Here is a 17,369-nt window from a genome sequence, read left to right on the forward strand (position 1 = left end):
GACATGTGCTATTTTTGTTGTTTGTGTTGCCTATGCATTTTAGCAAATCTATGACCTCGACTGTTGCTCGCTCTGGACGGTGGTCATCGCTAGAGACACGATCAGATGCAGGATTTGTTAGATATTAGATAATACAGTGATTCATTAATCTTTGCGGTATATGACAACAGATGTGCATTCTTTAAGACTGTTAATCAGAGAGGGTAACTGCAAAAGGGCCATCAGATTTTAAATACCTCGGGCCTTTTTTCTGCTACATCAGAGCGTCTGCTGCGTTTGATGCTTGAATGATATGTCTCTGTGACTGCTGGTGAGATGAAAGATTGCATTTTGAAGTCGTTAGTGCTGGTGTGCTCAGCCGGCTGCCCTGTATTCCTCCTCCTGTCAGAAACACTGGGCAGCACCTCGCCTGCCATCCAGAACCTTTTATCACATGAATAGGCCATTGTCTGATGATAGGACATTTCTGAGCATGTTATTGTCCATAATATGTTGCAGTTTACTTCGAAGCCAGAGGGACTGGAGGTAAGCACAGAGATGATGAAATAAAGGGGCTCTGAATAGCAATGAAATGCTGTTTGAAATGGACACATCAGCTTAGCCCAAGCTGACACCGCTACAGCTGTGAAGTTAATATAGATTGGGGTGTGGGGGGGTGCAATTTCATATGCATAGCCAAGTAAAGTGATGCACCTGGGGTTGGCTTGATGAAGAAAATGCTTCAGTTTAGATGTAATGGTTTTTTTTTAATTTTAGTATTCTTTTAGCTTTCCATTAAGTCATTTTTTAAAGTTAAAAGCCTCATTTCTACCAAGTGCCTGTCAAAGAGATGAAGAGGTATTACTTCACATCTGGCGCCAGGAACAATGGTGATGGGGGGGGGGGGGGGGGGGGGCTGTATGCAGAAAAAAGAATTTAGTTAGCTCTCTGCAGAAGGCTTTTATAACCACAGTCAGAGATCAAATGGAAAATGTGGCAACCTATTTGAGGGGGAAAGTCATTATCTAGTACAATTAATGGTTCTGATAAGCTTTCTTTTTTTCTTTTTTTCTTTGATGCCATGCAAGAAAAACCCAAATATTTTTACCTAACGAACCTACTTTATAAAAAAAATCATCATTATGCTTTTTTTTAAGCAAAAACAAAAGCCCTTAAAAGCCTGGCTTCTTTTACAGTACATGCTGTTCTTGAGCAACAATTTTTCATTACCAAAACACCCTATTATAATTCATAGCAATATTCATATCTCTCATACCAAGTCAGACCTTAAGACTACATATGCATTTGACAGACTGAAATAACAGCAGGTGTTTTCTCAGCGTGGTTATGTGGGATGTTATCAAGACGTGTTCGGTGCATGACTACATTTGACTAATCAACTATCAATAACAGAAGACATGACAAGAAATACCATACTGCTGAGGAAAGTCTACATTAAACAGCCAAACTTACAGTGCCTACTAAAATCACCATGTTGCAGGACAAGCTGAGCAGTTTATAAAACCGTTGTTGGCTTCTTTTAACTTCTGTGGAGTATTGTGCATGTTGTTTCACTGACATATTATTATGGGCTTATGGTTAACTGATCCCTCGACATATGCATTGCCCACTGTATAACTTAAACATAGATTTTATATATAAATCAGGTTAACTGGGATAGCTGCTTTTCCTGTGCTGTGAGGGGGGAAAAGCCTGTTCTCCTATAATCATGCTGGTTAAACACCCCGCCTGAAACTGGTGACTGTGGTGAGGATTAGAAGCACAGCTGCTGCTGATGAGCACAGGAGGATAGACTGTGACCACCTTGACCGTCAATGAGTTGTCTCTAGCAAAGTTGGATACAAAATAAATGTGTTTTTTGTTGTAAAAACACACTGTGATAGTGTAACTAAAAAATAGCTTTTCTATGTCAAAGGTAAAATGACAGAGCTCTCAAATTTGCAACAAAATGAAATAATAGCAAAAAGAAAGAGATTCTTGTAAATCCCTATCATCGAACTGATGTATTGAAAATGTCTTTCCCCTCATTAATAGTATTAAATGTCCATTCCTGGAACCATATTCTGAAACTGCTTAGCAAACTATTTAGCTGGAGCCCATCCCAGCTGACACTGAGCCGGGTACACCCAGCCCATCGCAGGGTAACACAGCACAACACTAGCACGTTTGGACCCGGGGACCAAAACCTACCAGGCATAACGGACTCCGCACAGAAAGGCCCCAGGAAGGCTTGAACCCAGAACCTTCTTGATAATGCTATCCCATTATTGCATTTGTTTTGTATTTTATATTGTGATTATTACCAATATCAAAGAATATGAAACAATAATGCTGTATTGTGACCATATATTTGGCTTTATTAATCAGCTCTAGTCATTTTTGTCTCTGGGGGAATCATTTTGATGATTTATTGCATCCTTAATACTTCAACATTGATGTTAATCAATAATTTTATAATCCAGCTTCATCCACCACATGAAGAATTACCCTACACAGCTTCACCAGAGCTCTATTTGCTTGCTCACGACCGGGGCTTTCAGCTGGGGGTTGGTCTCGTGCTCAGTACCAGCCCCTATTTTTCCTCCATCTTTCCTTTTTTCCTTTCTTAAACATGGCTTTAAGTAGACAATATTTTCTGTGTTCAGCCTAAGCTGAGTGTTGATGGTCTCTCCAGTGCCATGTGAATGAAAATTCACCCGTCATAATATTGATGGATGGAGCTACTTACAAAAAGGTACAGATGCATTTAATGGGCGGTGGAACATTTTAATGGCTAGAGGAGCACCTTGGTGCCCTTCTCTAAGCGCTTGTTGTTATTAAGTGCAACAAGAATGGAATTATAAAGTAATGAACAAGGTTTAAAGGAAATTAGTCGTCTGAATCCTTACCCCGGAGAATATCAGTGGACAAACAGTGGCATGGTGCGACTGTTCTCTTGTCCTCCTGCGTTTATTCTTGAAGTACACCACCAGTTCTCATGTGTGTCAGTCGATGAAATTTAATTTATATCCAACGTCCCTAATTTACCTCAGAGGACTTTACAATCTGGACAGCATATGTTTTTCATTATTCCTCAGCAAACATACACCAGCAGGGCCAAATCTGACATATGGAGCATCAAGCCTTTGGATATATGGTTCATTTTTTCAGTCCATTCATCCATTTTCTTCTGCTTCTTATTTAACTCCTTTAAGAGATATAGACAAACTGCAATTTATTCAACATTTCCTTCATATAAAATATTGGTCAGTTGTTTCTAATGTCTGAACCACAAACCAGTTCTTCCATTTTTACCAGCCTGTTTTAACAATTCACTTTTTCTTCAGTTTTCAGTCACAGCAGAATAGATTCATGCACCCAAAATACTTCTAAGGTTACCTTTTTACCATATTTTGCACATTTGAAGGCTCTTTCTTTTAGGGGATCAGGTTATCTAAATGTAACAACACACATTTACACAACAAATGAGTTTTTGCTTTTCTGCGAATGCGATTTGACCTGAACGCTACAAGCTAAATCCTTGATCAGGTTTCTAATCTTAAATAATGATGACTAAGCTATGAATGGAGCACCGGTTTAATTCAAGAGTCATAAAAAATGCATGTACTCAGCTAAATCTTACAAAATAATTTTCGTGAACACTTCTGTGGGTTTGCATAGGCTTTGTCATAAAAATATGCGATTTTGATTAATCTGGCTCCCTGAATGGTTAGATCAATGGGATCAACAAAGGAAGGAAGACGTTCCACTTCATGGTTATGCCCAAAGATGAATTCAGTGTACCAAGACAATGATGGCAGAAACAAGAGCTGATGCAAAAACCACACACACACATAAAAAAGTCTGAATCAACTCAGATCCATCTTGCTGTGATGATACAACGCCAACCATGGAGTTGTGAAAACCCCCTTGCAGAATCTGGCTTGTACTGACACTTGCTTGGTATCTGACTGCGTGTGCATTCCTGCACGCATGTGTCTTTGTATGTGTGTGTTTGATACCTGTGGTTAGATTTATTGGATTCGGAGGTGTCTCCTGCTATGTGCTCTGTGGTACAAGTGGGTTTGACTCAGTTTCTCTGTGTGAAGCTGGCAATGCTATGGACTGACCTTGCAGTGGAGGTGTCACTCTGCAGAGTTGTTGTCATTACTCAATTAGATAGAATTAGGCACTGGCTAACGTGACAGTAGCGTGCTGTGAAAACAGGCTCCACATTAGATTCTAGACTTGGCAAGGTTAATTTTAACGGAACACCAATGGAATCCATCACAACAGGACGGTGTTTATGTGATGATATATAAAGCCACATCTGCATTTCTCTGTAGGAAAAAAGGGCATGCCTGCTGCTCTAATAAGCAGCGAGGTTAATGCAGTGTTAGGTCAGGACAAATGTCGTTATACTTTCAAAACACAGCGCACAACTTAAACATATGTTGGTTGTCATTTGCAGTAGGTCAACATGCATCATCCAACCTGGCCTCAGTGTGGGTTATTAAGTGCTTGGCTTTGGTAAAAATGACATTTGAATAATTATTCTCAGCACTACACTTAACTACAAAGTGGAAAAAAACAAGGTCAAGAAACAAGAATTTATTTTGCAGAATGTAGTTATGACAATATGAATATACACAAACTGATCACTTCATTAGGAACGGTAGTTAATTTGTAATTAATGCAAATATCTAATCAGCTAATCACATATCAGCAACTCATGGTCAAAATGATCTACTGAAGTTCAAAGTAAGCATGAGAATAAGGAAGAAAGGTGATTTAAATGACCTTTCATAGTTTCATTGAGGATTTCAGAAACTGCTGATCTACTGAGATTTTCCCACACAGCCATCTCCAGGGTTTACAGAGAAGGGTCAGAAGAACAGAAACTCTCCAGTGTGCGGCAGCTCTCTGTGCAAAGTTCTCGGTCAATACAGACAGCAAAAAATGCAAACAACCACTTCTTACAATCGGGGTACGCAGAAGAGCATTTCTGGATGAAGGTTTGACATGTTATGGGTTTAGATGGGCTACAGCAGCAGATGACGCCACAAAGTGCCACTCTGATTAGCTAAGAACAGGAAACTGAGGTTTCAATTCACATGGGCTCACTAATACATGAACTATACTTATGCGTCTTAACTTAACTGGAACCCCATTTTAATGCAACGCCACAAGCTTCTGCACCTTTTACATTTATGAGAAATGTAATTACATGTCAAGTCGCAACAACTTGAATTACCTGCAAGTTTGTGGTGTAGGAGTTTCCAGTTACAACATCAGTTAAGACGTAGATTTCCAGTTGTCCAAATCAAGTTTAAGATGAAAGAACAGAAGACTGGAAAATGTTGCCTGGTCTGAGGAGTCTCCCTTTCTGTTGCAACTTCTGGATGGTGGGGTCACAATTTGGTGTAAACAACATTGAAGTACAGAATCAAGGCTCATGGTGTAATGGCGTGGAAACATTTTTTACATACTTTCGGACATCTCAAAGGTGCTCTGGTGAGTCCATGTGAAATGCAACCTCAACACCTTGTAGTAGCTGACAGGAATGGCATCTTGTGTGGTCTTCTGCTGTTGGAACCCCTCTGCATCAAGATCCAGTGTTGTGCATTGATAGATATTCTGGTGCATGCCTTGTTTGTAATGAGTGGTTGATTGAGTCACCATAGCCCTTCTATCATTTCAAAGTAGTCTGGCCATTCTCCAGTTCATAGACGAAAGGGTGTCCAAGCTGGTACTAGCAACATGATACCTGTGACACAAGAGTATGTATTTCTATTAGCTGAACCCCAAATTCTTCTGCGCACACATGTTTATATTTGCTTTGAATTAAGGGGGATTTCGCTACCACTCATGGTGTGTTACTGGCACAAAAAGTTTGAAGTAATTTGATTGAAAACAATGATGCAATGCTTGAGTATTCGGGAAAGTGAGAGATCTAGAGTTCTGACTGACAAAAGTGCAATGGGTTGTGAGATTCAGTAGTACTAATGTGCTACATCAGTCTAATACCAGTGGGGAAATGCATTAACAGCAGTGATGTGAAAGTTGCACTAAAATGACCGAGAAAAGTTGCGAAATGAAAATTATTATTATATGATTATGATTATTATATTGGTATCATTTAAGTATAGGAAAAAGAATAAGAATTTGAAACCTTGGATAACTAAGGGTCTTGCAAATGCGTGTAAAAAGAAGAATAATTTATATAGGGACTATATAGCACAGAGAACTAAGAATGCGGAAATGAAATATAAAGTTTATAAAAATAAGTTGGTATTAATATTGAGGAAAGCCAAGAAAGACTATTATAATAGACTTTTTCAGGAAAACAAGAATAATATTAAGGGCATTTGGAATATTTTTAAAGAAGTATTGGGTAACAAGAACACACCCTCAGATCGGCCTATTTATTTTATTAGGAATAATCAAGTTGTCAATAATAAGACTGAAGTAGCAAACGAATTTAATTCCTTTTTTGTAAATGTTGGACCTACTTTAGCAAATTTAATTAGAAAAAATGATGACCCAGAATATGAAGTTTGGATAGGAGAAAGTAGAGTGGTTAATTCTATATTCTTAGCTGATGTTACCATAAAAGAAATAGTAGCAAATGTAGAAAATTTTAGAAATACAAAATCTACTGACTGTGATGGTATATAATTAAAAAGACTTTAGACTGTATAAGTATTCCTCTTTGCTATATTTTTAATCTCTCGTTACAATCAGGAGTATTTCCTGATCGAAGGAAAGTGGCAAAAGTGATACCCTTATATAAATCAGGAGATAAGCATAGTTTTAACAACTATAGGCCAGTGTCTCTTTTGTCACAGTTTTCAAAAGTGCTTGAAAAACTTTTTGCGCAAAGACTTGATAGTTTTATTGAAAAAAATCAACTAATAAATGAAAATCAATTTGGATTTTGTAAAAATAGATCAACGGCATTAGCATTGTTGACTTTCATTGATGATATTTCATCTGCAACCCATAATAATAAATACACCGTTGGGTATTCATTGATTTAAAAAAAAGCTTTTAACTCTAAATTGTATAATTATGGTGTGAGAGGAGTGGCATTGAATTGGTTAAGGAGTTATTTAGAAAATAGGTTGCAATATGTACATTATCTCAGCAATACCTCTGAAAGATTGAAGATTGGAGTGGCCACAGTGGTATCGATCGCTTAGAACTTTTTGGCAAAAAAGCAAAAAAAGGTTGTTTTCCCAAGATGTCAAGCTGTTCTTATAATGAGAGATTTTGTGAGAAACTCTGCTGCTTCAAAATGCAGGATATAGCCAAAGGTTGTTTTGGTGACGCCATGTAGTGTAGAAAATCTTCTAAAGTGAAAACTTTCCACATCCAGTTCCATTACAAGCACGTAAAACAACAGTAACTGATGCTGATCTGATGGCTTTTCAAACTACAGCAACTAAAGGGCTTTTTTGTTTTAATTTTCACTGAGGAGATGATGGAGCGGGTCAATGCTGGGCTCAGATCTACCCCCCGTCCCAATCCCTTTTTGTCCCCCATAAACCCCCCACCAGAGCGGCCAAAGGTTCGCCATCGAGCCCCACCCTCAACAGAGCAATCGAAGTCACATTGCCCAGCCTCGTCCCCCTTAGTTCCTCTTCATGCCCTGTCTCCGCAGTCTGATGCGTGATGTGTGAAGGGTCCGGGCTGTGAGGATTATGGCAGTGATGACTTTTCCCAGGAGAAGCTGGGACCCTGTTTACTAGAAGGTTTTAAAATTTCTGTACTTTTAGGCCTGGTCAAAACACAGAGAGCTGCACTCTAAAAGATCTTTAAACATAGTAAACATACCTTGTGTGCCACAGACTGCTCCCAAACACGAGGGGACAAGTAATACCTCTAAAACACTTAAGTTGGCTTTATTAAACATTAGATCTCTAGCTGGGAAAACATTTTTAATTAATGATTTAATCACTGAGCACAGCCTTGATTTTATGTTTTTAACTGAAACTTGGTTGGACCAAAGTAACAGTGGAGCTGTTCTCATCGAGACGACCCCTCCTAACTACAGTTTTATCAGTGAGGTCAGGGCGAGCAGGAGAGGAGGAGGGGTTGCTGTCTTATTTAATGAATCATTTCAATGTAAACAGCTATCTCCTGGAAGTTTTCAGTCTTTTGAATAGGTGGCTTTACAGCTGAAGGCCCCATCCAAAGTTGTGTTTCTTAATGTTTACAGGCCTCCCAAATACTGCACAGACTTTTTTAATGACCTCAGTGAACTGCTGTCTGTGATCTGTGTTGATTTTGACTGTGTAGTTATTGTTGGGGATTTTAACATTCATGTGGACAACCCTCAGGACAAAGGGACTAAAGACCTGAGTAACACTCTGGGCAACTTTGGGCTGACTCAGCATGTAACAGAGGCCACACATAATAGAGGACACACTCTTGACCTACTGATCTCCAAAGGCCTGAGCATTTCAAAGGTTACTGTGTCTGATGTGGGCCTGTCTGATCATTACTGTGTTTTCTTTGAAAGTAAAATCTCAGCCCACACAAATATATCAACAACAGTGATCACAAAACGGTGTATAACTGAACACAGTAGTGCAATTTTTAACCAGGTCTTCCCATTAACACCTGACCTGCCCAGAGGGTCAGTCAATGAGCTCGTCAATAGCTTCAATGCTAACATGTTAAATGTAATGGACACTATTGTTCCCATTAAGGTGAAGGTTATCTCTGGAAGGAAAAAGTCTCCATGGAGAAACTCCACACTGGTGAAAAATGAAAAAAGAGAGTGTAGGAAAGCTGAGCGCAGATGGAGAAAAACAAACCTCCAGGTTCATTATGACATTTATAAAGAGAAACTTCACAATTATAATTTACAACTGAGGAATGCAAGGAGGTCCTACTTCTCTGACATCATCACTAAAAACAGCCATAATGCTCGGGTCTTATTTTCTACAGTTGACAGGCTAACAAACCCCCCTGTGTCAGTGGCAGCTGAACTTCATTCGACCATGGCCTGCAATGACTTTGCCAAATTCTTCACTGAAAAAATCCAAAAAATTAGACAAGCAATTGGTACATCAACAGCAGATCCAGGATATGTACTGTGTCCACCAAAAAACTGTTTAAACACCATGAAACAGTTTCAACCTATTAACAGCAAAGACCTGGAGGACATCTTAGGTCAACTGAACTCCTCCTCCTGCTGTTTAGATGTCCTGCCAACAAGTTTTTTCAAAAAGGTCTCAAAGACTTTAGAGTCAGACCTGTTACAGATCGTCAACTTTTCTTTAATATCAGGTGTGTTTCCAGAATCACTAAAAACTGCTGTAATCAAACCTATACTGAAAAAGGACAATCTTGACAAGACACAAATGAACAACTACAGGCCGATCTCAAATCTCCCGTTTTTAAGTAAGATCATTGAAAAAGCAGTTTCTCAACAGCTCAGTTACTTCTTAAAACAGAATAATTGCTACGATGCCTTCCAGTCAGGTTTTAGACAGAACCACAGCACTGAAACCGCTCTGACCAAAGTGTTTAATGACATATGTCTGAATACAGACAGTGGAAAAATGTCAGTCCTAGTTTTACTGGATCTCAGTGCAGCATTTGATACAGTTGACCACAACATATTACTCAAACGACTGGAGAACTGGACAGGTCTTTCAGGAACTGTACTAAACTGGTTCAAAACATACGTAGAAAACAGGAAATACTTTGTATCAATAGGTAACTTCACATCTGAGCAGACAAGTATCACATGTGGAGTTCCCCAAGGTTCCATCTTGGGACCCCTTCTGTTTAACATCTACATGCTCCCACTGGCACAGATTATAAACAACAACAAAATAAACTATCACAGCTATTCAGATGACACACAAATATATATCACAATGTCACCAGGAGACCGAGGCCCTGTACAGGCTCTTGGTAAATGCATTGAGGAAATCAATGACTGGTTGTGCCACAATTTTCTCCAGCTAAACAAAAACAAAACTGAGGTAATAGTCTTTGGCGCCAAAGAAAAACGATTACAGGTCACCAGAGAACTTCAATCTATACATCTAAAAACCACAAACCAGGCGAGAAATTTGGGTGTAGTGATGGATGCAGACCTAAACTTAGAAAAACACATTAAGACAATAACAAAGTCCGCTTACTATCACCTCAAGAATATATCAAGGATAAAAGATCTGATGTCTCAACAGGACCTGGAAAAACTAGTCCATGCATTCATTTTTAGTAGGCTTGATTACTGTAACAGCATCTTTACAGGTCTACCTAAAAAATCAGTCAGACAACTACAGCTCATTCAGAACTCTGCTGCTCGAGTCCTCACTAAGACCAAAAAAGTGGACCACATCAGTCCAGCTCTGAGGTCCTTACACTGGCTGCCTGTCCGTCAGAGGATAGACTTTAAAGTTCTGATGCTGGCCTATAAAGCTCTGAATGGTTTAGGACCAAAATACATCAATGACCTCCTGACCCAGTATGAACCATCCAGATCCCTCAGGTCATCTGGATCCGGTCTTTTATCAGTTCCCAGAGTCAGAACCAGACACGGAGAAGCTGCATTCAGCTTTTATGCTCCTTATATCTGGAACAAACTCCCAGAAAGCCTCAGATCAGCTGAAACACTCAGTTTATTTAAATCCAAGTTGAAGACTCACCTGTTCTCAGCTGCATTTGAATAAAGCACCAAATCCACACTTTAAGCTTAAATTTCAAAACTTACATTTAACTACTGATTTTATCTACTGTTCTGATTTTATCTGTTTTGATTTTATATACTGTTGTTTGTTTGTTTGTTAATTAGTTAGTTTATTTGCTTGTTTTATTCAATTTTAAATCATGCTTTTTATTTGTTCTTGTTTCTAATGTCTCTGTAAAGCACTTTGAATCACCTTGTTGTTGAATTGTGCTATACAAATAAACTTGCCTTGCCTTGCCTTAATTAAAGAACTCTAGATAGAGAAATCTGTAAATCCACAATCAAACTCCTCTGAATTGCCAAAACTGACTTTCATATTTGGCATAACTATGATTGTATGTATCACAGTACGTGGATAAAGCACAAAGATGAAAGGATGGACCACTGGTCCTACCTTTAGTATTAGCTTATGGCCGTTTGCTATTTGAAATAACAGAGAGATGCAATTAGGCTAAAAATGAGCTCATTGGCTGTGAGCCATCAATGACAAACAGCCTAAATGAAGAACATAACAAATCGGTGAAAATTAGAGGAAGCGGGCTTTCAAGTGATTAAAATGTGGATGAAAAAACAGAATTACTAAATGCATTTTATAAATACTAAATGTGTTTGATTATTGGATAAAAATTGAGTGCTGTCTCTCCAAGCAGCAAATCCACATTGAAAGATTGAAGATTGTATGTGACGTTCCTCAAGGTTCTATTTTGGGACCTAAACTTTTTAATTTATATATTAATGATATCTGTGACGAATCAAAAAGGTTAAATTTTATTTTATTTGCAGATGACACAAATTTTTATTGCTCTGGAGAGAATTTGAAAGATTTGGTTGAAATTATGATTTCTGAGATGTTAAGATTTAAAAAATGGTTTGATGTAAATAAATTATCTTTGAATCTGACAAAAACAAAATTCATGATATTTGGCAATTGTGCAAAGGAGGAAGAAGTCATTGTGTCCATTAATGGAGAATTAATTGAAAGAGTTACTAAATTTCGCTTTTTGGGTGTAATAGTAGATGAAAAATTTGACGTGGAAATCACATACTGAGTATATTAGAAAGAAGATGGTTAAAAACATTTATATTTTGGGAAATGTAAGAGATTTATTAGACCACAAAACAATGCGCATTTTATTTTTTTCATTGTTTTTTCCATACTTTAGTTACGAAGTTTGGGGGAATACATATGAGAATACTCTAAAACCTCTAAACTTATTACATTGCTTCTGTTTTTTGACTTTTGGAAATTGGGTAATGAATTTTCATGTGATATCACACCTTATCAGTTGGCAAGAGGCCCTGCTGGGGGGGTTGGTGGTGTGCATGTAGAAGCAAGTTTTATGAAGCTAACCTGGAAAGTCCTGAAGCCAGGTACAGTCACTGTGTGATCTGGCACGTGGGAGTGCAGCAGAATCTTACATAAAGCACATGTATATGTCACATTCCCTGTGATGATCACTGGAAGAGCAACAGCACTAGTATGTTTCCTCGGTAGCTTCCCTAGGAGAAGACCTCGCTCCAGCTAGTGCTATTAGCTGGTGAAGATTCTCTGTTGCATATAAGGCAATGCAAAGTAAAACGTCACTTGTGGACTTGTACAACTTGGAAAATAAAAAAAATAGATGTTGAAATCCGAAATTGTCACGGCTGCACAGCAGTCGTGTGGTGTATTGAAAAAAGGATCCAAAATGCAGGTACCGGCTGGGGTGCGAGTGAGTGTTTATTTACAGCGGTGAGAAGGTGACAAAACAGGAAGAGCAGAGCGGGGAGTAAACAAACCTAAACTGGGAAAACTAAAGAACAAAACTTAAACCAAACACTCACGGGAGGAGGAGCGAAATGCACAAAGAGAGATGGCAGAGAGACGCAGAATGAATACCAGGTAACAGAATAATGCAGACTGACATGGAACTAAACAGACGACGCGACAGAGAGCACAGGAAAACACAGGGCTTAAATACACGGGGAGTAATCAGGGAATGGGCCACAGGAGGGAGACACAGCTGGGAGCAATAAGGCTAACGAGACAGGGGAGAGGTAAAACTGAACACACTGACATGAGACATGAACTTTCAGAATAAAACAGGAAACTAACAGACACAGAGAATCAGACAGGACACTGAACATGACAGGCAGACTCATGAGCAGACACAATAACACCATGGACAGACAGAGGGAACACAGAGAAGTGGGAGCAGGCAGGCAAAGAACAGAAACCTAACAAATGGCAAAATCACAACAGAATACACACTCGGAATGAACAAAAGCATAAGGAAACACAAAACACTGAGTCCTCAGACTCAGGACCATGACAGAAATAACAAGAGTAATACCTCCTCTAAGGAAAAACTTGAAATACAATATAATGAACTAAAGATACTGTATGCAACATAGATGCTTAGAAAAAGAATGGGTAGTTAGCAGGAATGGGTTACAGAAAGACTATGAAACACTTCATTCACAGACATTTGAAATGTTATTTCCTGTTTCTAGATAAATGAGACACGTAAGCTCAACACACTGAGTCATGTGCCGTCACAGAACCATAAACTCAGAGGGACGAATATCATGAGAAATAATGGGCTTTTTAAAATTGTACGCGGTGGGGGCATTTCAGGAGCATTAAATGGAGGTTTCCGAGGCCACTTACCAGAGCACAGGGCCTATGTTAGTCCTGTTACAGTGTGCTTATGTGCCTATTTTTCACTGTAGTGTTGAATTATTTTTCGAGGGGCATCCATCCACTCCAGCCCCATGTGGCACTAATAGCTTTCAGCATATGAATCCTAGCCTGGGCATAAAAGACCATAATTTGATGAAACATTAAAACAAATGGTTTTATACCATAGTTTGATTTATATCAGTAGTTATCTGTGTTTTACTGTTTGAGCCGAATAACCCATAAAAAGCTGCTGACCAAGCAGAGAAGTGTTTAAAGTTTTATCAGTCAAACACTTTTCAGCCTCTATGAGAAAGCACATCCCCTCTGATGGGTAAATATGGACTCCAGCCGAAGAGCTGCTCTTATGTCTGCTCTCTTTTAAAGCTAATAGTATATATTTAATAGTTGAAGGGATGATAATAGTTGGTGATAGAAAGAGGGAAAAAAAGGCGATCCACATCATTCGTGTGTGATAGCTTTCCATTTGATTGGTCAAGAAGAGGTCACTCTCTTTCCTCATTTAATTTCCAAAAACATTAATCACACGGTTTCTACAGCTATTTTGAGCATCTGCTGACCACTTTACTATGACCTTGTTCAAATTCGCAAAGGTCGTTTTACTGCTTGCCACTCTATCCCTCCCTCTCTGTAATTTAAACATTGACAGCTCCGGCTCATTAAGGTACCATCTGGTGAAATGCACTGTAAAAGAAGAAAACAGTGGAGTGCAGACCTCCAGTGGGCTCTAATAATCCCCTCTCTAAGCTGTTAACATTATTTTCAACAATGTTCCAGATAGATTAAAAGTTGTTATGAGGGCGAAGGCAAAGTTTGTCCTGATTATTGTGTGATGGGCCATGGGGCAGCTCAGCTGTAAAGCGCCTCACGTGTTAGCGCGCGTGAAGAGGGAAATGTATGCGGTGTTCTCAGTTAGGTTTGCAGAAAATAATGTTGTGATCTGCACAAAGAGAGTATACAGAAGTAAGAATGTATAAAGGATATACACTATACTGCCAAACGTGTTCATTCACCCATCCAAATGATTGAATTCAGGTGTTGCAGTTACTTTCATGGCCACAGGTGTATAAAATTAAACACCTAGGCATGCAGACTGCTTCTACAAACATCATAGTGCCACCAGTGCAACAAGTCCAGGCATGACACCTCCTCACTCCTAAATATTCCAGTCAGCTGTTAGTGGAAGCGATTGGGAACGAAAGGCCATGAAATCATAAATAGCGTAAAATCACGGAACTCTTAATGCTTCACTATACCAAGAAATTTTGGATAATTTCATGCATCCAACTTTGTGGGAACAGTTTGGGGATGAAAATTTCCTGTTCTAATATGACTGCACACCAGTGAGGTGGTCCAGTGAGGACCAGCAAGGTCCATAAAGACATGGATGAGCGAGTTTGATGTGGAAGAACTTGACTGGCCTGCAGAGTCTTGACCTCAACCTGAGAGACCACCTTTGGCATGAATTAGAGCGAGGACTGTGAGCCAGGTTCTCTCCAACAGTGTCTGACCTTGCACCTCTGAAGAAGGCTTCCAATGGTTCACATAAACACACTCCTACATCCTGTGGAGTTAAACCTGTTATACCTGCAAAGGGTGGGCTGATATCATATTAAACCCTATGGATTACAAATAACACTCATGTTTATATTCCTGTGAAGGCAGATGAGTGACTATAGTACTATAGAAGTAGACATAAAATGTACAGTATCAGCGATGAACTGCATGAAAATCATAAAAAAAACACAAATGCAAAAACACTACTTAAAAATTGATTAAATGACTAAAAATTAAATCCAGCTCTCAGCATATTTACATCTCACTATTTCATGTCATGTTATTCTTTTTTTCTTTGCTGCAGTAACTTTATATCTAATGGACAGAGTGGCCACAGTGGTATTGATCGCTTAGAACTTTTTGGCAAAAAAGCAAAAAAAGGTTGTTTTCCCAAGATGTCAAGCTGTTCTTATAATGAGAGCTTTTGTGAGAAACTCTGCTGCTTCAAAATGCAGGATATAGCCAAAGGTTGTTTTGGTGACGCCATGTAGTGTAGAAAATCTTCTAAAGTGAAAACTTTCCACATCCAGTTCCATTACAAGCACGTAAAACAACAGTAACTGATGCTGATCTGATGGCTTTTCAAACTACAGCAACTAAAGGGCTTTTTTGTTTTAATTAAAGAACTCTAGATAGAGAAATCTGTAAATCCATAATCAAACTCCTCTGAATTGCCAAAACTGACTTTCATATTTGGCATAACTATGATTGTATGTATCACAGTACGTGGATAAAGCACAAAGATGAAAAGATGGACCACTGGTCCTACCTTTAGTATTAGCTTATGGCCGTTTGCTATTTGAAATAACAGAGAGATGCAATTAGGCTAAAAATGAGCTCATTGGCTGTGAGCCATCAATGACAAACAGCCTAAATGAAGAACATAACAAATCGGTGAAAACTAGAGGAAGCGGGCTTTCAAGTGATTAAAATGTGGATGAAAAAACAGAATTACTAAATGCATTTTATAAATACTAAATGTGTTTGATTATTGGATAAAAATTGAGTGCTGTCTCTCCAAGCAGCAAATCCACATGTGTGTGAGTGCGTGCGTGAGAGAGGAAGACACACCTGGAGACAACGCTCCAGGTCCTGCCCCCTCCCACCAGCTGTCCATCACTGCCATCCAGGTGAGAAGGTAATTGAGGAGATTCTGTCGGAGCAGAGCAGTGGCCTCTGACAGCATTTAGAGTGCACAGAAGATGTACCAGACAGCCAGAGGTGGTTTGACGGCATCTGTTCAACATACCTTCTGACATCATGAATGCCGGTGCCTCCAGAAAAGACAACGCAAAGCAACACATAAAGCAAAAAAAAGTTTTTCTTTTTTCGATTCAACTCGTTAAAACTACTTCTTAGTTGTGTTGCACAACCAGGGAAATGTTTTCATCCCTTTCTTACACATAAAAGCTCAGAGCCACAGTAACTTCTAAGAATGAAATCTCCTGCATTACTGAGCCAGTTGAGACGTACAGCAGGAAAATGAGAATGTGTGGCAGTCCTTATAAGGTGGGTCACACAACAGTGCTCCACACTGTTGGTAAGATGAATGACCTTAAGATTTATTTCCGAAGGAATAATCCTTTAACTATATATCCAGTCCAGAAAGCCTGTGTATTACACTCATATTTGGATGTTTGTTCTTTGCATGATTTATGTCCAGCGCAAATACTCAAAGCAAATGCTGGAAATAGTGTGCCCTTTATGGAGCACAGGAAGCAGTAGGGGGGGGTGTAGCATATGCAGTTTGATGCAGGAGACTGCAGCTTGCATCCTGTCTCAATGCAACAGTTACAGAAAAAATTGTTTTAAATAAATAAATAAATCTTAACCCATTTTTTTTAGTAGTCTTATCTTAACCAGGGCATAAAAATCTACAAGAATTTTCAAAATGTGCATTCCTTTGTAGACGAGTCAGTACTGAAACCTGCACTTCCTCAGCTGGCAATCGCCTTAAACAAAGAGCTATTTAAGGGAACTTTAAAGGAAGAATATTGAATATTTATAGAGATAATGATTTTCTTTAATATTTATGATATTAAATCATAAATGTAATGATTTAAATTTATGATTTAAATCATAAATTTATGATTTAAAAATTTATGATTTAGTCCCGGTATTTTGGGACTAAATAGCAATACAGTCCTGTGGTATCAGTTTTATTGTGTTTTGGGTAAATTTCAAATGTGATTAAAACTGAAATATCAATATGCAAAAGTGCAAAAATGCACCTTCTGGGAAGCCACACCTGCTTGACCTCCAGGCGTGATCGAGAAGCTGAGCTGAACCTGAAAGAGGTATGAACCAGTGGCAGAGGACTTGAAGTGTTTGTGTTACTCAGGCTCTTTTAAAAGCATAGGCCAGCATTCTGAAGAAATTATGAATTGTCTAGACTCTCTATACCTCGTGGCTTTCTTGAGAAAATTAGAATTAGAAATAGGT

The sequence above is a fragment of the Mchenga conophoros genome, linkage group LG6 (genome assembly GCF_057382185.1).
Source record: "Mchenga conophoros isolate Kocher_MC1m ecotype Shallow Benthic linkage group LG6, M_conophoros_male_GT1.1, whole genome shotgun sequence".
Classification (NCBI taxonomy): domain Eukaryota; kingdom Metazoa; phylum Chordata; class Actinopteri; order Cichliformes; family Cichlidae; genus Mchenga; species Mchenga conophoros.